The 21337-nt window shown below is 44.5% G+C and overlaps 1 protein-coding gene and 1 long non-coding RNA gene across 3 annotated transcripts in view; one reads left to right on the plus strand and one right to left on the minus strand.

Moving 5' to 3' along the window:
* Positions 1 to 21337, plus strand: part of LOC117206482 (insulin-like peptide receptor) — a 108092-nt gene that overhangs the window by 12311 nt on the left and 74444 nt on the right. Inside the window, exon 1 of one of the 2 annotated variants that reach the window (XM_033445861.1) lies at positions 6016 to 6129. The exons of the other annotated variant lie outside the window; for it this stretch is intronic. The gene's annotated coding sequence lies outside the window, so the exon portion shown is untranslated. Of the gene's footprint in view, positions 1 to 6015; positions 6130 to 21337 lie in introns of those variants that run through there. 2 annotated transcript variants of the gene reach the window in all.
* Positions 20578 to 21337, minus strand: part of LOC117206492 — a 122922-nt gene continuing 122162 nt past the window's right edge. Inside the window, exon 3 of the long non-coding RNA XR_004487407.1 lies at positions 20578 to 21284. This is a non-coding gene — a long non-coding RNA (uncharacterized LOC117206492). The remainder of the gene's footprint in view (positions 21285 to 21337) is intronic.

Here is a 21337-nt window from a genome sequence, read left to right on the forward strand (position 1 = left end):
AATTAAATGCGATTGCGAAACGTCGTTGGTCGCCAGTAGCAACTCTCTCCTCGTCACCCGGAGTAACGAGAACTGGAACGTTTCGGTATCGATCGCGAAGACGATCGCGAACGAACATAGCGATAATCGTTAGCCCAGCATCTGTTCCAGATCCCTGTTTGCAAAGACGTATGGAAAGGAAGGCTAAATGGCCGAGCAACGACACGTAGGTCGCATTCTTCTCTTCTAGCAAACGAGTTAGCCAGAAGCGCGAAGTTGATACTTACTCTTGCTGGCTGGGACTTTGTAGCGTCACAGTAATCTGGGACGCCCGGAGTCTCGATTTGTCTCGTGTAACACCGACCCGCGATATGAAACATCACGACCCGTCAAGCTGCTCTCGAGAAGAATGTCGCGCGCTCCAGAGATAATTAACGCCCGCTCAAATGAAATCGATAAACGGCCAACTTACATACAGTGGCTTTTATTAACACGTTGATTGCCACGATGATTGTGGAGCACCGTTGTTACCGTTAAGATAAAATAAATGTCATCGATTAAACGACTTCGAAGAACGTAAAGCAACTAGTACTAACAATGTAGGATAAAAAATGCGCTCGTTCAACGGTAGAAAAATTAGATATTATAATGTGTTACATCGCAACATTCCAATGTAGGTATCGCGATCTCTAGTGCAAAACAAAATTCGCTTGGCAGTCAACTCGTGAAGGACCAATGACGAATGAACCCGACGTTTCGTTTGTTATTTCTATTAGTGAATTTATACTTATTTCACTTTATGATTGTCGAAGGAACTTTCCACGAACATACTTGGTAGAAAGCGAGGATAGTAGATAATAGGGGTGGAGCAATAATAAATAGAAGTCATTTAAATATCAGTTAGTTTTAAATGTCAACTCACAAACGAACGTCTGCCACCTAACATTATTCAAGATGTTTCTGCATTAAAGTGCCTAATTCTCAGATCGATAAGATAATCTCCAGGATGTATACGAGTATCCTAGCACCTTTTTTAATCCGAAGTAAGTCTTTGTATACATGGTGTATTCAAAATATTCGAAATTATCTAGGTTATTCATTGGCTCGCGATTATGCAAGGGGAAACTCCCAGTCATCCGTCAGATGCGAAATAAATCGATCCGTAGAATCAGGATACGGGATATCGGGAACACGTATCTCGTGGCATGGGCGGAAATCGTAACACGGGGGGTACGCAGGTTCTCTTACGCGGCTTCGAGGGGAACCCGAACGGAGGACACGAGGAGAAACAACGCGACGTAATAAGCGTTCGTGGTTTGCTCTGCTATGGGCATGGGGAACGGACTCCCAGAGAGGATCACGAGTATTCCGAGGGAAAAGGAAAAGAGCGAAAGAGAGGGGTAGAGAGGTTGAGAGAGAAGCGCAACAAAGCGAAGGAAGAGGTAGGGAAAAAAGCACCGACAATAGTCCAACGGCCATGGGTAAAACGATCAAAACAAATGTCTCACTAGTATATAACAACCACATTCCACTGCTGCCTCACGCCATATTTGAATCCTCCTCGCTACCCCCTCCACCCCCTACGGTCTGTTTGTCTGCCCCCTTCTCTGGTACCGTCTCGTTTCCTCTTCGTTCCCGAACGATCCTACACGCGTTCGTCTTCTTTGCTCATCTCCCTCTTCGGGACCGGGCTGTTCTCGGCTCCGTCTTTTTCCTTTTCCTCTCTCGTCTCTCTCTCCCTTTCTCTCTCTCTCTCTCTCGTTTTCTCTCTTCCATTCTCTCCACAGCATCTCTCTTTCTCCTCCTTTTTGCCGTTCTACATTACCTCTGCGTCTCGTTTTCCTTCTGTTTCCTCCTTGGTAGCCAACGTAGAGAAGGGGAAGGAGAGACCACCGCGACCGCGTTCCACGCTCTCTCACTCTCCTCGCTGTCCTTTGGGCGTGGGTAAATACTTAAACGAGCGCCCCAAGTGTCTACCTATCATCGCTAATAAACCTACGCGTTATTGCCCTCGTGGTTCATTTTCCTCTCGTTCTCTCCGCTCTTCGTTCTTATTCCTTCGTATGAAGCCCCTTACGCGGGTTGTTACTCTTCTCCTTCCTTGACTTTGACTTTCAGTTGCCTCCAATTTCTCGAAATAAACGACGCGAAACTCGCGCCGGTATAAATCACCGGCAAACGAGTGGGAAGGATGTTTCTTTCGAAATCGTATCTCGTTTGTAGGTTTATGATCGCTGCAGAGGCCAATTAAAGTGACGTCTTCATTCAGCCTTAATTACCAACTTCTCCGGCCAAGCTGAAACGACTAGCTTGTCGTAAGATTATCGCTTTTCGTTCATATAGCTTTACCTATCATTATCAAAGAAGGAGTTGGTACAATTTTACGTATGTTTTTAAAGCTAGAATTTCCTATGAGTGTCAGTCGCGCATTATATAGAGGTAAGAAAAAGTTGCTTAGAAGGAATGTCGAGTCTGATCGTTTGTTTCCGATAAATTCATTTCGTTCAAAATTCTGTACAAATTATGTTTAATTATATATAAATTTCAATATATATATATATTATTACATGTAATTATAGGTATATTATAATTAACCTTCTAACGCATTAGGTCAATTATTATTTATCGCTGTTCATTATTTTCTATGATATATCTATGCGTTATTACCCTACACTGTATGAACTATTCAGTGGGCTTTTCTATTACAAAATAAAATGACTGATGCTTCTATGATTCAGCTCTCGCTGGGTGAATGTTAAATTATACGTAAATTATTACAAATCACTCGGCATATTGACCGAAAATTTCACTATGTGTATATAAGGTATTATTATCATCGCGCGATCCTGGCGACTGTGTCGTCATACAATGAAAGCTAACGAGCACTTCTTTCTAGCTCTACACAGTACGTCTCGTGTTAACTGTGGCAATTGAAGATCGTCTAGAAGTCCTTCTTTAATGTATTGTAATTTAATCTCATACTGATAGAAAAATCTCTATGTGTAAACTGTAAACACTATACCCAGCCGTTCAGACACAATATGTACGTATGACTCTTACAGGAAATCTCTCCTTAAGATAGCGACCGTGCAGACGATAAGACCGACTCATTGACGACTCGAGTACCTCTCCCTCTCGTAACGAGATACAGTTTCGCGCGAAAAAGGGTGTTCTCGAATCTTATGGTAAAAGGATCTCGCGTAGGTTGTCGCGGAAGAGCGAAAAATCGGCAGAGCGCGGAAGTGTCGCCGCGAGGGTTGGCAAGGATGTAAGGGGCGCGTTCCCACGACCGAAATCGTCGTTTATCACGCCAGAACAGACGATGCGCTCAGTTTTCGTGCTCGCCGTTGGATGGCGTCCCTTCTATCGTCTTGCAACCATCGATAGAAGGTGGCATTACGACATCCATGCGATTCGTGCCATTTTTCTTTCGAAACCAAAACTAGATCAATACCAAAGCAATTTAATAGCTCTTCTTAACTTATTATCCCAATAAAACGAAGTAATTTCCCCTCGAACTGTTCTAAATTGCATTTCGTGTGAATCCCACTTCGATTGCCTAAGTTTTGTTATCGATCACTGGAAACCAGTAGTTCTTTTTAGTAGTCGTCGTTAAATTATCGGCCAGATATTTATGTGCAGTACAAATAAGGAATAGAAATCAAGCTGGCTTTGATTAATGCACGTTGAGCCGCATTATCGCCCCATCTCGTCCCCGAAAGACCGCGTCGCGGAGGGTCTCCGTTTTCCCACGGTTCACCGGACTCTGGCGAACGCGCTGCCACGGAATTCCAGGTCGAGACCAACCAGGAACTGCGCCGCATACTGGAGAACGTGGCGCAGCTGAATAAAGTAAGGAGATGCGCTCCGCTCGCTGGCTTACTTCGACATTTTAATTTTTTACGCGCCGCGGTTAGATCGATGTATGCTCCGAGTCACAGGCACAGTCAAAAGCGAGCGTACATCTTACGAAAATGTGCGTCTCCTTACTGAATCTTACCTACAGATTTACGGATCACGGATGGGTCTCTTTCCCTAATTTGTATTTTTACTTATTTCATATCCTGCGTTTAAATTGCCTTTAAGGTATACAGGTATCCACTTTTGAGAGATCGCGCATTTTATTTGTTACCGACTTATTAAACTGTCGCGCAAAAAGAAAGCGTCGATCTTTGAAAGTTCATCTATAAAGATAAAGTTAAGAGGGCGACAGGACCTGTTGAAACGGAGCGTGCATTATCGAAGCTAAACCGGTTTCCGATTCCATTAATATGCTCATTACGAGCAATACTCAGAGCGAAGGAATTCGTCGGACGGCATTCCATCTCGATTTTATGAATTTCTGATCTCGATGCGATTCCAATGCTGGCTTCGATCACATGGGTGGAAGATACTACTTCGTGGCATTAGCCCAGATTCTTCAACGGGACATAGTGCCAGGAGAATCACAGTATGATTTGTGGTCGAGCGTATCGAAACGATCGAATCGTAGATCGATCGGTGACGAACTTAACGGAGCATCGTTTCTAGACTGCGAATTTTTATGGAAATTTAGGATTAAGAAGAGAAAAAGGACGAGGAGAAAAATTTGTTTTTCATATCAAGCGTTATGAATATATCTTGGATATTTTGTTTGCGCACGTCATGTGTATTCTATGGATTTTTATATCTTTAAATTTCCTACATGGCGTACAGATCCGCGATCTGATCCCTTCAAGTCTGCTCAACGAGCGAATAACGTTGATGAAAACGAATATTCAGACGGGATATTTGTAAAGGGCACGGAAATGATCCAAGTAAAAAAGCCCAGTACGAAATTCTATGCATCGTCGTACACTTCAATCTCTTATTCAGCGGAACCGACCTTCTCAATTTCCCTCGTTTAACGTAGCCGGGCTATAGAAGTTCGTCATTTCGAGGGAGGGAAACTGGAAGTAGTCGATACGATCAATCCATTTGTAACGACTGTGGCCGAGTATAGCCTGGGCTCAAATACAAGATACGTAGTAAGATAGCGTAACGAGTTCAAATCGTTTCAGATCGTATTCTCTTATTGCTAATCAATTTTCTGCGTTTAAGAAAAGTATGAAACAATCGTCGACGGACAAAAGAAAGTTTTTAAGATAAAAAAAAATAAAAAGACGACATAATTTTACGAAATGGACGATTGTTACCGATATGATAAAAAAAGCTTTAATACAAAAGTTTGAGAAAAGTTTGAGACTGACACTCGGGGATCGTATCGATTAGAGAAATTTCTTTTATCAGTCACTGTGCAGGGCTTCCCCACATTTATACAAAGACACGCAACAAGACTCGATCGTACCAGCGCATCGGATTTAAAATTCAGACGGTAACGGTATGATACGTGGTCCATTATAAATTTTTTTGCAAATGATCAAAAGCCGAGAAACTGGTGTGTATTTGAAAAACAGGAAGCGCGCCGTAAGCGAGGCAGATCGAACTTAGTCGATCGGTGGAAAGAGAGAAAGAAAACGAGTAGGGTCGGCTTCTACGTTCTGGCCGTAATATTACGTTGCCGGTGGAAGTGACGGAAGCCGCGGGGGTTGCTCGAGCGGCGGGGGGTTCCAGATGGTAGCGTAAGTCTGTGCGGAGGAGCGGCAATAGGTGAGCGTAGACGAGTGGCCAGAGTGGGGATGGGTGCGAGGGTGGAGGGCGGAGCCCATCCTTTCCTTACTGCGCACTTTCTTACCCCTCCGCTGGTTGGCATTCAACCCTCGGCACAGTCGGCATCCGTGGGTACACAGTTCGCTCGTACAAAAAGGTGGTGGCGCGTGCTGCTTTCCTTCAGTATCTCTCGTTCGTTGCTACACGGTGTAACATCGCCCCGTCCCTCGCTGTAAGGGGAGGTCGTTGTCATCGTTGTCATCGTTGTCATCGTCCTCTCTTGAGATACACGACTACGTGTGTTAGACAGTGCGTTCTAATCGTGTGTACAACTGTGTCTCTGGCGCCACGAGAGCAGCGTGACTTGACGTGCGTGCACGCGATCCAGCGATCATCGCCGTCACGAACGTGCGTCGACCCTTTGGTTTACGTCCACCACGAGGTCGTCCGACGCGTCGCCACCAACGGGATATCGGGACAGCGACCCGCGCCGTGTCTCCGTCCTTGCTCTACGAGTACATAGTAAGAAAGAATTCTTCTTTCCATCTGCTCTTCTTATTTCGTCTCTCTATTGCGTCTCTTCGACTAAGCTACGTTATTTAGTACGGATGTAGGTAACGTCCGTTTTATTTTCTACGATACGAAGAGGAAGATAGCGTTGTGATTCCTTGGAAGTGTATATTGGATAAATACCAGGAATCTTTCGGAGCCGTGCATCTCGAAGGAGAGAACGGAAGCATGTTTCGGTGGAAGGCGGCGTGGCAGTGTTGTGATTCGCGTGGAGCGCCAACCAGCGGTGCTGCTCGCATCCACTACCTTGCTGCCCCGCCTAAACTCCGGCGAAACTAATTTCGCAAACGAACTCATTATTTATGATTTTTCATTCTCGAAATTATAATCTCTCATATTTAACATACGAGAAATTGTTTCTCTATGAGCTATCTCTATGAATCATCGATAGTCGTCCCGCACTCTACGCTATATTTTACATTCCTCGAATATAGTAGGTTCGCGTTCGAGCGGCAGGCTTAAGTATCGAAACGTGCGGTCGGTATCGACCGCGCCGGATCATTATTCGATAACCCTCCTCTGCGATTCGCGGAATCGTTCAAACGGCAATGCGTTCGCCGCGCCGAGCCACGGAACCGCGCCGATCCCTGGGTGTATTTATTAATGCGTATTGTTTGGAGGGCGTACTGTATGTACGTGATCGTGTACGCGGTCCACGATGGAGTGACAAAGACGGAGATACGATACGGTAGAGGGAAAATGGAGAGAGAGAAAGAAGCTTCTCTGTTTTGCGGACGCGTCGAAAGGCACGAGCTTCGAGGTTCGAGGGATGAGGATGGAGCGGGGATCTGGGATCCGAGTCAGGGGGATCGGGACGAGAATGTCGCCGACGGGTGAGGACGAGGGTGAAGGGGGTCAATGTACGCGCGTCGAGGAATCACTCGTACTCGAAACTCGAACCAGAACGAGAACGGGACCGAAAGGACAGCGGTAAACCGCTACGCTTCATCTAACGATTCTCGCGGTGTCTCGGTGACGCGCGATGCATCGACTCAGCTTCCAGATAATTTGATATTAGCTGTTCTCTCTATCCTTCTTTTCTCTCTCTTTCTCTGGACCTATGTTTTTTCCACCACCACCACCAACACCACCACCACCACCACCACGATATCCGTCGATACCAAGCACGGATCAGCGTCACAATGTTCTTTACCCCTCTTTCTAGCGTCGAGCTTTTCCGAGAAAATAACTGGCATGCGTAATTAACTGTATGCATCGTGTTCTTCTCCTATCTATGCGCGCAATCAGGAATTCGCTCGATAATTGCGACTTCGATTAATCGCGATGCTCCTTGTCATCGAGTTTATTTTCGTCGAATGGGTGGCTAGAGTCGATGGTACGACGACGATGATACTGTCTGTCATCGTCTTCATCGAAATATTTGCATGGATAGACATCTCTGGCCTTCCAACGAAGATGTGTACGTATTTGCGCGTATAAACTGCTTTGATCGGCGCTACAGTCGATCTCTAAATGTTACTGGCTCCTTTCGTCCTTCGCGCGCTATCGATTTTCGATCGCTCTAATTAGTGTTTGACCTTTCGATGGTATTCGTGCCATTTTCCTCGAGTGTCCTCTCTCCGTTACGAATATCGATCGAGCCGCCATGGGAAACAAGAAGGATTAAGTCGTGAATCGGTCGGTTGGCAGTGGCACAAAAGGAATCCACGGAAACACTGAAATCGTTTCGAATCTGCGTCTGAATAGCCGATTTCCTAGAAAGATTAAACCATTGTTCCATTAAACGATATCCGATTACACGATGTCCGTCGATCGAAAGAAGAGAAGGTTGAATTCCTGTAGAAGATACGCTGTAGTTCGTTCCGACCAATTCGTTCTTTATCGTCGGTTACTTTCACGTCGAACCGCGTTTATTAGATAAACATGACAAGATATACAAAGTATGGAAGCTAGTAGTCGAAACAGTCTTGTACACGATACTGGAGGGAAATATATGTACATCGGGAGTGTGTAACGAGCGTACGAAGCATATCGGTCGAGCGCACTAAATCACGGCTGATTTCTCGAACGAGCGTAGATTATGCGCGGCGGTGCTCCATTTAGACGCGCATATATCGCGCCTGTTTCTTCGAACGCGCGGCAAGTTTGCGTACGTGCACCAAGTACCGAACAAGCTTGCACGCTTTGCTTCCTTGTATCGGAACAAAACACGGCCGACGAAGAGAGGGATGTCTATTAATACGCCGTGGAAAGGAACAGAATCGTCTTCGGCGGAGTTCTCGCGATAGCAACTCGTTACGTCTACGTTCTGCCGCCTTTTGCAGGACACGCGTCTACATTTCGCCAAAATTATGTGTTTTCATTTTATATATTTTGATTCGCCAGTTAATCTTTGAGATCTTTTGCCGACAAATAACAATCGTTTCTTAAGTTTTAAATGTTACAGTATCTACGCGTCGAAACACTGATAGAACTATCGGGTAATATATCGATAATAAACTAAATCGGACATAAGTACCTATTAGGACAGCTATCTGTTGCATTTATTGGAAAACTGATAAATTTTATATTATAAGGTATATGTGAATCGAATAACGGATTTATAATACAATAACTGGATAATAGAAACAATGGAAGGTATTCGATTCGTACTAAATATCATCGAGTGTCTTAATACGAGCAACGTAAGATAGAAAGCTATAGTTGTCAAACTATCATTGTGAACAACTCACTGTTATCTCACTGTTTACCAAAATCGTTCGCATCGATCGTAGAATCGCTACTAACAACGAGTCAAATTGTCTATTTTCAAATATGTATATCGTTTAAATGTTACTTATACTCGAATCTGGGAAATTTGTGTCAAATAATTTATATAAATAGACGTAAATATCCCATTGATTCAAGTACGTAATTCTAATTTAATCAAAAATATATATCAAATCATTTCATAAGTAATATCGCGCTTATACTATATGTAACTTTAAATACGTTACAGAAGTTTATCGTATTAATTAATTAATAATATATTACCCATTGCATCGAGGACATCTTCATCTTTACGCAAGTTTTCTAATTCTTCTCTTATTTAATTTAAAATTTAACGTGTACATTAAGCGTAACGGATGGCATTGATCTGATATCTTTTTCCCACGCGTTTTTCATTTTTCTCGTCAGAATGTTGCATTTCTCATTAGTTGCAACCTTACCATATAAGACCAATTATCGTTAGTCAAGTTCTTTACCGATTAATTCTTCGTTTATTGCTTCTTCATCGGTGATCTGACCCATATTAATCGGAGGGTAAATTATATGCTACAACAATCTCGCGTAAAGGAAGGTTGTCATCTATTTTCGGTGGATTTTGAGACAGACAAGTTAGACGGATAATTCCGATAGTCAGCGGTATACGTGACAGTAAACGAACGTTCGGCAAGATTTGAGGGCCGTGGGATAGGCAGAAACGCGGCGACGCTTCGGTTCGCGTACGCGGAACGACAATTCCAATTATCTGTGCGCGTGCCTGTGTCGTGCCGGTATGTATACTCGGTAATAGCCTTCGCGATCTCGCGTGCTTGCCTGCCGAGACTCTGTATTCGTCTCGTTCAATGGAACATTTCGTATGCCCGATAATTCTGTATTGATCTCATAAACAATCTCTCTCGGTTTCGGGATGCATCCGGGTTTCGCTTCCACGAACAATCAATCTCGTCAGTGGCATATCCGCCGATCCGCGCCTTCCTAATCAGATCTCCCTTGATGTTCGATATGGGAGGATTTTTATCTTGCGCGAGAAAAAAAGCTTACAAAATCATACATTTCTTTAGGTTTTGTTTCTATAAAAAATAAATTACATCGTATTTACATTTGCAAGGATTAAAAGCGATCTAGCTGAAACTTTAATTTGGCTTTGTCAACTTTCTTTCGTAGAATGGAATAGTCATTACGATTATCAATTCAAACGTAGTACGTTAAAAAACTAGATAAAAGACACTGTTCGTTATTTTGTTTTATTTCCTGTTGCCAAAAAGCGATTTTATAATACATGTTGCGCAAAGTCAACATTTTGTTCTCTAATTTGCTATTATTCATCCTTTTCAACAAAAGTTGCTCGATTATCGCTTCTCACGTGTTACTGTTTTTCGCCCCCCGAGAGGCGTGTCTCGATAAGATTGACAATTCTTGTAAACTAGTAGACTGAATTAGTAGACATCGAAATTGCGCGTTATCGTTTTTCATGGGAAATCTACCGCGATTATTACGAAAATATCTACACTGCTTAAACGACACTTATTCGATATCGCAACTCGATAACCTTGTACTTTGCTATTATATTTCGAAAGCGAATTGCGTTAATAGGAACAAGTATTTGACGAGATTCAGGTTTTCGTAGATAAAGATCGTAGTTGGAGGTATTTTCGCAGACAAATTTCATTCGATTTCAACAATAGCTGTTTAATGCGTTTCTCGTTGCATTTCCGCTGTTGCCAATACATATGTGCATTTTCTGTGGTCACTGGATTTTAAAAACATTTCATTATCCGGATATTGTTTCGCAGCGTCACCTTGACACGCGTCGATACAACGCGATCCAGTCGATACCGCGTTACGTAAGCTCGACGTTACAATTCCTTAATCCTTCCCTATTGACGCGAGCACGTGGCAGATTTCGACACGCGTAGAAATCTTTTGCACTTCGTCATCGTAATATTCCGTACACATGAACCTGAAGTGTTATCGGATTCACGTACGAGCTGTTCCCTTTAACAAACATGGAGGAAAATGAGGCGTAACGAGAGAAAGGGGATGTTGATATCAGGTGCTCAACGGAGCGTGCGCTCGAAATATATCTTTTTCCTCGGTGCAACGTTTTTAAATAATTGGAACGAATTGTCGGATAATGAGGGGAAATGATGCTCGTTAAAATATTCGAACAACCACAGAAAAGAATTACGAGGAAAAAGTTCTGCGGCGAGCATTCTCTTCTGATATCCTGTTATTCGAGAATTAAAAAGTAGCTAGTAAAACTTGTTAATCCGTTCGGTCACGAAACTGTCCGCTTAATTGTCTGGCATTCTTGAAACGTTTCTTCGTTCGACGCCACGATAGAGGACGTTTAAACGAGGATAAATAAGGAATTTCAGGGAACGAAATCTCCTCGGCGTAAACAGCTTTTTTCCTTTGCAAACATCGTTTAACAGGGTCTGCAGGTGCAAACGAGCCCACCGCTAACACGGTGTACGTAATCGCGTTTAGAAAACGTATTCTAGGCGAACAATTGGGTTACAGAACGCGTTGGAGAGCGTTCGCGTTGGCTAGGCATGTGGCAATGTTTTGGTCGGCATCGATCGACCAGCCCTTACACTGCGGCGTAGTATCATACTTCCTTGCTTCTCCCGCCCGGTGCTCTCCCACCACCCGCATAATCCACCCACGCCCTGGTTCACTCAGCCACCCTTACACGCCAGTGATTCTCAATCGAATCGTCTCTACTACCTGATCGAATCTATGCTCTATTTACCGACACAATGGGGCTCTTTTCCATTATCGAATAATTTCTCCGTTGATAACCGAGACGATATTCAACAACGATACGCAAGTAATCTTGTGAAATTTGAATTAAAATATAAATTGACATTTTTCTGAACGTCCTGTAGAAACCAGGTATCGCTACTTTCTAGAAACTGTAGATTTCAAACACGATAGAGATGGTACCGCGAGACGTGGTCGTTGGTCGACTTATTTCGGGTTTCTAGATGTAACCTGTTTTCGCTAACGACTGGCGGCTGTAACCGCGTTAAAGGCAATCGGCGAGACGCAACAGAGAGCCTCGGCTAGCCTGGAATTTGCATCGCGGTCGCCGGTACCGGGACCGTATAAATTGCAATTAATTTATTCGTCTGTCTCGTCCGGCGAGGATCGTGCGCGCGCCACGCACTTGAGGAACGCGACGACGCGACGTTCGAATTCTTCCCGCAACGGAGCACTGCTGTCAGCAGGCCGAAATTCGCCGAAACGCAACGGGCGTCGACGAACGCGGCCGACCGCCTCCGAGCCACCTCGAGCCTGCGACTTTGTACGTTTCAGTGGTTCTCACATGGATTTGTGTGGTGCGCTGTGGCGGTGGAACGTTCGGATGCGTCGCACCACTCCACACTGCTACCACGGTCGGGGGAGTTCATTGAACGAGCGAGCCGGCGCGCGGAGTGGACGCGGCAAGGAATGGCGCGTTCCACGGTTCACGGTCCGCGCGGATGCTCGAATTGACAATGCACCAGGATATCGTGTATCGCCTACGAACCGCCTGGAAACTTTGAAATAACGACGCCGCGAGCATCCACCACGACCTCCTCCGTTCCGACGAGTATCGAAAATTACTCGACCTCGTTACGTTTTCCCGTACAAGGACGACGTGCCGCAGGTATCGATCCTTTGACCGGGCCGTTGGCTACATTCGAAGGATTTCTTCTCTCGTTTACCTCGTCGATCGTTTTATCTCGATTTTACCTCGACATTTACCTCGACTTTTCCCTCCACTTTTACCTCCACTTTTACCTCGTTGTATCGCGAGGATGATTTTTGAGAATCTTACGCGTGTACGATATGGAGCTTCAGTTTTAGTACGATATGGAGATATTATAGTTGTAGGTGGCGAAGTATACTTCAGAGTTTTCTAGTCCAAGTTGGTCGATACGAACTCGCGTCGGAGGGCATTGGAAGCCGAAGATTCGACGAGATAATGGACGCTGGGCGGGTGAGGAATTCAACGAAGGGAGCTGTTCGGGACGGGAGAACGCGCGTGCGTTCCTCTTTGCACGCGCACCTTCGTACAGCGCGTAATTTTATTTACACAATGATAGAGGTACTGGTTGTGTTTGTCGCCACTCCAGGCTGGCATTACCTATATCTCATTACGTTCGGCTTTATCGCCTGTGGCACTCTCTAGCTTTCAAAACAACCGGCACTGCGACCGAATCGTAATAAAAGAATCTCTGCCGCGTTCCACAAGGGAAAAAGCGTAGTCGTCGTAGTCCGATTACGTGACTATTTGCGTTTTCTAAATCTAACGAGAATCCTGCTTTTCATCGGTTTCGGACGACGAAATTTGGTATGACCTACAAAAGGGCAGCGAGAAGAAGCAGCTTAGTACAACGTAAACCGTAAACGTAAGCGCGGCCCATCGTTACTATGTAAATTTATTCAGGGGAAGGAGAAAAAGTAGCCGGAAAACAGGTCGCGTACACCGCTTGCTACAAAATGTCGCGAATTTTGCTCTCGAAATTCTCGATTCTTTGCGCTTCTTCTTGGTATCGTGTGTTTAAACATATACGAAAGACCATGACGCGTCCATATTTGTCGCTTTTAGTATTTTCGTGGCCCTTGGTGGCTGAGCTTCGAAAATATACCTGGTTTTCTAAAGATAGATCACGAACCTCTGTCAAATCTTGCATGTACGTGTTTAATATCAGGACAATCGACAATTTTGGAATGTTCAATAAGATGTAAAACTGCGTATTGAATCTCACAAATGCAGGCACAACTTTAATAACATAGTTATTTAGTTATTAAATTTTAAGTTTGGTTGTCGTGTTCTTTCTCTCTATGGTCTTCATATGCGGTCGTTTTATGAAAGTGGAGGAGGAATGTGACGCGGCGAGAAAAACGCGCGGTATGGAAGAAAGCGAGGGACCGCGTGCGACTCGGTGGAAATCGAGAAATGAAGCAAATAGAGGACGAGGAACGCAGTCTGCGCAACGACTGCGTTCCAAGATAGAACGGAGTGTCGCGTACGAATGTAAAGTCTGCGAGAGAAGCGGAGCCAGACAAAACGAGACAAGTTGGAAAAAAAGATTCGCAAGACCTATCGACACGCGGCTAGAGCGTGCCGCGATGGATCGAGGAACGAGGTGACGTGATTGTCTTTGTTGTTCGCTCATGGACCTCCGTAGTTATTGACGCGACACCAGCCAGAAACCCATGAATGTAGTGCGTATGTAGCTTCTCAAGTACCATTACTCGGTGCGGCGTCGTCGTTTGCTACGATCCTCGCCAGCGATTGGTCAAAGGTTCGACTCGTTAAATCGAGGAAGAAGGGGCTGCGGAGTCGATATACGAGATTCTTCTCGTGGAATGGCAGGACCGGAGAGAGGAGTCGAACGAGCATTAAGCCTGGTTCAGACACGGCCGGTAGTTCAGCCAAGTAGCAGGTAAAGCCGAATTTACACTGTTCGTATTGGAGGATCATTGCGGATGAAACGAGGGAAGCAAGGTATTACGACGAATCATCCGCTGTGATCATCCAGAATGAAACAGTGTAAATTCGGCTTTACCTGCTACTTGACCGAACTACCGGCCGTGTTTGAACGAACCTTTAGCGACGAAGAACGAGTATCGACCATCTTTTCTCTCCCATTCACTCGGTCCTCAACACTGTAGGTACGCGAATAACCAACCACGCATCGAGCGTGTTCGAAAAAGACAATAGAGAAGCTCGATGCGACGTAGTGTACCGCTTCGAAGGAAAGAAAGACACCGTGGCCTGCGTCTAATTCCACAGTGACCCTTTCTTTCTCTCGCACGCATCGCTCCCTCTTCTTCCTCTTCTTCCTCTTCTTTTTCTTTTTCTTCCTGTCCTCCATCTCCTTCTCTTCCTGCCGTTTCCTTTCGCGGCTACGATTCGGTATAAGAGCTACCGTGTTTTCAGTGCGTTGAACCGATACCCTAGGCGACTTCTATTTTTACGGAACACCGACCGTTGGAATTCACAGCTTTAAATTCTCGCGGCGCTGTGGCACGCGGATGACATACTAAATCATAGAATTCTATCGAAATCTTCTACGATTCTATCAAATTTCCACGGTGCCACGTAACACGGTTCTACGTAAAATACCTGTGACATCTTAAATCTAGGAAATATTACGTATGAAAAAAGGCATGCGAAATATCTGCAAGTTAGCGATAGTCACCATTATACGATGCCTAGTCTCGGTAGACTTCCGTTTGAAGCGCGTGACAGGTGATACGCGAAAGTGAGCGACGAGGAGAGAGAATTAGAACAAGCGCCGAGCGTGAGAGAGGGAAAGATAAACGTGGTCGGATGGTCGGTGTCGACGGACCGGCAAACGCGAACACAAACACTTCATAGTAGAACGTAGCGGCGTGGTGAATGAAGCCTGCGGCCTACTGCCCCCTCCCTTTCTCTCCGTACTTCTCCTGTGTTTCGCGTCGACCGTACTTCACCATGTTTCCCCACTCCGTCCCTCGCCGCCTCGTTCACGAGTCGATTGCTTCCCCCTTCCCCTTCAACCCCCTACTTCTCCCCACTATCTGGCCGCCGTGTGTGTGCGCTACTATCCTCCCCACTCCAGTGCATCGCTGCGACCAACAATGTACCCATCTTCCTCGTTCTTCGTTTCACTTGATGCACCGACTACACGCGGCACGCACGCACCGTGGCACAGGGGCGCGGGAAGACCGCGTCGCGACGCATAAAACGGACGGACGACGGATCAAAAGCGCGGCAGATCGTCCGTTTCCGGTACGGCTAATCTGACTGAAATGTTTTTCCAACCGATGACGCGTAATCGCTATCCGAGCGAAGAGCACTCGGTAATCGGTCTTTAAAGCGAATCATCCGTGAGCTCATGGATTTTTTCATGTCGACATTCGTTTGTTCGTTCGATATACACGGAAAAATTCAGACTGCCTATCTCTTTGTATGTTTAGTTTTTCGTTCGTTTTTATTATCCCTGTATTTTTCCCGGGGATTTTTACTTGTTCAGAAACGAACAATCTCGTTTAGCAGCGGTACAAACACGCAGCGAAACGAACCGGTATAACTAACGCGTAATGTTGCTTTATGTAAAGCTTGTAGTTTTAATACCTATAAGTGTACTCTCTGTTAACAGTACTCGTTAAGCGTACTCAGTGTTTGTAGTTACTTCCAAAAATATACGAACAATAAATATTTGGATTGATTTATTTATGTTCTTTGTTAGTTTGGTATATTTTTATCAAGTAACTTTAACTGTAGAGTAAATAGAACGATTCGCGTTTCACGATGTACTCCTAGTGACTGACTTGTCTGTTTGTGTCACACCATCCCCGTTCGTATTTGATCAAGAAAGATCTCCGTCGTTAATGGACCACGCTACGATTGTTCCAATAATCCCTGCGAGAAAAGAGATATAACAACAGTCGTGGAAACTTTTCTGGGCATGTTGAATTAATCCACTTACCGGTTAACGTTCGAGTTTGATGTTTAACCATTACAGCGATCTCGAATCCCGGGAACGTTTCATCGTTCCCAGTGAAATATATTCTTCGATTAGCGCGATACGTATCACGGATACGGATAAATAGCGGTATGCGCACGTGTCGAAGCGACGAATCGACATGTGACGGACTACGTCGGCTTTATTTGCATCCCGCGTGGATATTTTAGCTTCCGTCGCGCTATCTCGTCTGTCAGCCTACAAGAGGAAGGCTAGAAGCATTTCGGATGGAATACGCTGCGAAGAGTGGTCATCCGTTATTGTATTTTTCTCGATCGAAAGGCGGGATTTCCTATGAGAAATTATCTTTGTGAGCAAGCTCCGCTTTTCCTAAAAATCTCATAAACTTCGACGAAATTGAAGTACGTATTTATAACACTGTCATTTTTCTAATTTTTTCGGTGGATTTCTATCGAGCATTTATTATTCAAATATATTTTTCCTCCATGAAACGACATGTAAGTCAATTTATTTATGTTTCTCAATAATATTGCATTACAATGTTAAATAGGGCGTTTCACCACCCAGGTATTTTCCTTTGACAACCGAATAAAAGCGTGATTAAAAAGCATCCCCGCAGGCTGCTCCGTGGGACAAGCGTTTCTACATTATGACGAGTTTCGCGATTATGCATACATCTTGGTCGGCGACCCCTTTTACAGATATACATACGAGTCGTGCGAGTTTGTTCCAGCTCTTCGTTGCGTCGGTTCGTTTCCCGAAGGACCGAAGCCCTCTGCTTTTTCCCACGCGCTCGGGTGTTGTAGAACGATCGATAATAGAGAACAACGTAGAACGTGTTTAAAGCATGTACAATCCAGTTGTTTTCTAGGTCTCTACGCCGCACGGAAGTGCTTGTAAAAGACAGGTATCTCGCTAGTTTTTCTTCTCGCTCCCCCTTTTTTTTTTACGTTGCAGTGCGTTTCGACGCCGGAACAAACTTCATTCCGACTTTTTTCAATGCCCTGAAAAGTCTCTTACCTATTCTCCGTGGTACACAGAGAAGGAGCATAATCGCTTCTTTTTCCCTACAGTTTACCCGAACTGTTCCTCCGCGTTTTAAAATTTACTTTGTCCTGAGAATAGTCACGCGATCTAGTTTCCCTGCCTTTTTAAACTCTTGTTAGTGCTACTTCTTTAGCTTGTTTTGGTGTTCACGCGCACAGAAAGAGAGGCAGAGAACCGGATAGGTAGATGCTTTAAATGCCAATCGATTTTTCCAGTAGTCTATAACTTGTGATTAATTGGCAACTTTTCCACCCGATGCGGTTTTCTCAGGAACCATCGAAATCCGCATTCCCTTACCCCTTTCGCTGTCTTCTACGCAACCTTTCGGAATAAATGATCGTTCGACCAGATAACACACGCTCGTCTTCAAGATTATAGACACTCTGTATAATTTTGTTGCCGCTGGAAGAAATACGCATCCCATAAAAATCCCGTAAAGACGAAGTGTACGGGAAGTCGAGACGATACTGGGAGAATAAACTTGCGACGAAATGTTAACGCTCTGACAGAAACGATGGTGACGGCGTTACATTCTCAGCCTTACGATACCATCGATTGTCCGATCGCGAAACGAAAATTTCGACACCAGGGTCGACCGACGTTCAATCGATCGAATCGATTTTAAGTGGAAGCTTTCCAGACGAACGAGATGTTAACGATTGACAATCCGATGGGTGGCAACGATCGTTATCGGTCATCGTCGTCGTCGTCATCTTCGTCGTCGTCGTCTGGTTGAACGAAGTGGTAAGAAGCGTATTGGGAGCGGAGAGGACGGGGCAGCGGAGATTTAATGGAGCGGATCGCTCGGTACCAGGGCGCGTGCTACCGCGTATACGGCCCGGCTGACCCCTTCATACGCAATAAATCAATTATCGCTCGTTAGCAAGAAAAATATACCTTCAATCGAATCACGTTACTTAACCCGAGTGTCATGGTAACCAGAACGGTGTTTTGCAAGCACGCGTCCATAATGCAGTCGTCTTATTTGTTCAAGCTACTTACCGTGTGAATTTCTTACCCCTTTGTCATAAATTACGATTAGGTATCTGCCAAGAGTATTTGCTCGCCGATGATTTGTTCGTCGGTCATTTATACGGTTGGCGCCACGCGATGACGTCTTCATCGAAGAAGTCAGACAAGAAACACGCGAGATTACGTACCATCGTTGATTTCACGCGATTCCTACTCTCGTAAACGATGATATTGTTCGCTGGATGGATGCATGCTGCGGTCGTTTTTTACTTCACGTCAATCTAATTTACGGGTAGAGGACATTGCCATCGTCCGTTCCGTATGATCGACTGTAAACAATTATTCGAGATCGTGAGAATCGCGACTGTTGAATGGACATTCCAAGCCACGGTCCGTGTCCGCGGGAAAGTAGAAAATACCGTGTTAGTCGGCGGTGCTCGCGGATGAGCTGTGCCGTTTCTACGGATAGGCTAGTTCTACACAGAGATGTACCTACATCAATCGTTACCGCCCACAAGCATTCGTACATCTGCTGCAATTTCATCTTGAAATAGTTTGATTTTTTTTTATTATATATTACATGTTATAATTTAGACTGACAGATTTTTATGAGTTTGTGGGAAATACAAAGATGTAAAAATATACAAAATGCGCATAACATACAAATATACGTGAAATATCGAATAATACTACTTGCTACAATATTTAATAGGTTAAACAATTTTCTACTTAGGTTCCCCCTTTTCTAATTAGACACGTAAAAATATGAATTTACTCGCACACATACACATATATATTTATATATCCCCAGTTTAGTTAAAGTACAATAACGTTCCTCTACCGGTTCTTCTTTATCTCTTTTCCCATAATTCGAATCAAATGTTGTACTAAATTTAAACTGAAACGAGAGATATACTCGCATCGCTCTAATTCCATGTTTATCTCTAATTCACGACTGACACTTCATAGAATCCATACGAACTTTTAGAACGTGACTAGAAACACTGAATGCTTATCGTGGTACACATATTCCTGTGTGAAACTAGCCATAGAACTCTCGCGCGGACCGTTCCATCGTACAGAAGAGCAAAACAAAGGTTTATCGTTCTTGTCATCGACAAACCGTGTTTTCCTTTCGTTTGATCGAGCAAAACGAGTCTGGAATCAGGAGGTAGACGAACCCGGTTCGATTATTAATTTACGGGTCTCTTTCTCGAGAGTCGAACGAATACAAGTCAAAGAGTCGTTCTTCGTTATAGTTGCAAGAGGGTCGACATCGTGAAAACAGAGTGACGATTTCACGGGTCGCTGGAACTAATATTAGATCGTCCCTCTCCAGTTATAAAGCGTAGAACGGGAGGGTATCTGCGCGCGTGGACATCGAGATATCATACGCGTCGGACGGAGAAACGTCTCGCCGGTTGCTGCTTTTAGTTGCTTTCGCGACGACTCAAGATGCACGGAGCACCAGAGGGAGAAGCCTCGCGAAACGGTCGGTTCGAACGGAGAATGAGTTTTATCAAAACTCGATGGCCTGAATTCGTAGCGATGAATGACGATGGATGACGTGTTCATTGAAGTATGTTCCTCTATTCTTAGAACAGAGTACGTGGCTAGCTCAGTAGCCAACTCGTTAAGTATTCTACTTTGAGCGAGAGTGCGTCCCGCTTCTAAACTAACGATCCTCGTACCGACCAATCAGACGGTTGAATTTCAAGCTAGAAACAGTCGTAAAAGTAAAAGTACTGTACCGAGCTGGCGAGAATATGTGTCCGATTGACAGTAATGAATTAGATTTACTTCAATCTCGTATGGTCACGTCTACTAAACGAAGGGATCGCTGTAACAAGAAGGCAGCTCCAATTTTTCCATTGATTTGAGTAAACCGACAAATGCCAACCCTAATTCGATTCGAATCAAATCACTCTTACCAATGTGCTTTTACGATCCACTAATATTCTTGCAATTAGTATGGCAAATCCATGCAGAATTCTACACAAAGGTTCTAGATCTATAGGTTCTTAATTTACGAAACAAATTGTGCGTTCGCAATTGTATTTATTAAAGTTCCTCGTAATAGACATAAAACAACAGAAATAGAAGGTGGAAGTTTAATAAATAACGGAAGAAATATAGGATCTGGTAAATAAAAACCTACCATTGATCTTTAAAACAGTACAAGTAAATCTCTGTAAATAAAATAACATAGTAATAAAAAAGACTGATACTAGTTGCATAGATAGAGTGTGGAAAGAGGCGTGACGAAGTGAAAGGGCAGCTAGGGCAACGTAAACCCTGGACATCGTTGAGAGCGACGCTGTGGGCGGCGGTCCAACGAAAAGGGTCCTGTGTATAGGGCTTCGCGTAATGAAAAGCACCGTTTGGCCGCTCCACAGCGGCGAATTTCGCAAACAAACATTCCTGGACGATGATGCTCTATCCTACGCGTCCTCGCGAATATTGCTCGCCGACACACGCCGAGCGGACGAGCTTTGTGCGCCCTCAAATCGGCCGCGAGCTGCCACAGTTACAACAGCCGCACAACTTTCCAATTTTAATTGGATTTATAGCCTCCGGGATCCGTCGATCTTCTCGCCTGACGCATCCGCGTTTTTCGTGTCTCATAGCGGAAGCCTTTTGTAACAAGAGCAACGAGATGGATTTTTCAATTTTACCCTATCCATCTCCCTTAAAGTTCTACCAGTGGAAATTATTTACGAAACGGATTAAAAAGATAAACGTTGACTCGAGAAAATCTAGCACGACGTTGAACGGACCCAAGAACAACGTTTCTCCGTCGTTTCCTAAAGTGATCGTAATTATGTCGTGGAAATAGCTTCGCTTCGCGTCGTGCACCCTTCACGTTTCATTTACGCTTTTCCAAGCTAAAATCTGAAACGTTCAATTTCCCACGTCAAACATTTCCACAAATAATTGAGATGTGA

Source organism: Bombus bifarius, unplaced genomic scaffold (assembly GCF_011952205.1).
Source record: "Bombus bifarius isolate JDL3187 unplaced genomic scaffold, Bbif_JDL3187 scf7180000008008, whole genome shotgun sequence".
Classification (NCBI taxonomy): domain Eukaryota; kingdom Metazoa; phylum Arthropoda; class Insecta; order Hymenoptera; family Apidae; genus Bombus; species Bombus bifarius.